Genomic DNA, 636 nt, shown 5'->3' with positions numbered 1-636 from the left:
GGGGGGTGGTGGTGGTGTATGTGTTTGGTTGGTTGGTTTTTTTGTTCACCTAGCCCAGTATTTAGTTTATTTGAAAGCTTATTTATCCAAAACCAGATTTTTCCTACATCCCCTGCAAACAAACTGAAGAAGAAAATCGTATGCCTATGGCTGTGTCTGAATGAATTTTTTCTTAAAAGCTACAAGGAACATATTAGTTAACGTAATTATCATACCTAATTATCATACATAATTAACCTTCAGTATTTTATGAAACTTCCAGCTATTTTTTTTCTTTTTTAAAGTATCACAGTTTTTAAAATATTGAATTTACTTCTGAATCTACAGTGGTCATCAAAACAGACATCAAACATATCTCTGTGATGAAATCAAGATATCCTGCTGCAATTCATTTTCATATTAAGTGGCAGCTAAAAATTTTTCTGGAAAAGCAAAGACAAGCCAGGGATGGAGCTACCAGTTAAGCAATGTGTCTGCCCAAGTGCTTCAGGATTCTGGTCCTCTGTTTTTTTTAGGAGCGTTGGTACTTGTACTATGACCTTAAACATATCACTGAGGAAATTGAGGTACCAAGACTCTCACATGACTGCGCTCCTTTCGTTGCAAGGAAATTTTCAAAGCCCAGGAGCAGGCTGT

The sequence above is a fragment of the Buceros rhinoceros genome, unplaced genomic scaffold, assembly GCF_000710305.1.
Source record: "Buceros rhinoceros silvestris isolate BGI_N320 unplaced genomic scaffold, ASM71030v1 scaffold12829, whole genome shotgun sequence".
Taxonomy (NCBI): Eukaryota; Metazoa; Chordata; class Aves; order Bucerotiformes; family Bucerotidae; genus Buceros; species Buceros rhinoceros.
The sequence above is the reverse complement of the archived record's forward strand: the minus strand, read 5'-3'. Positions refer to the sequence as shown.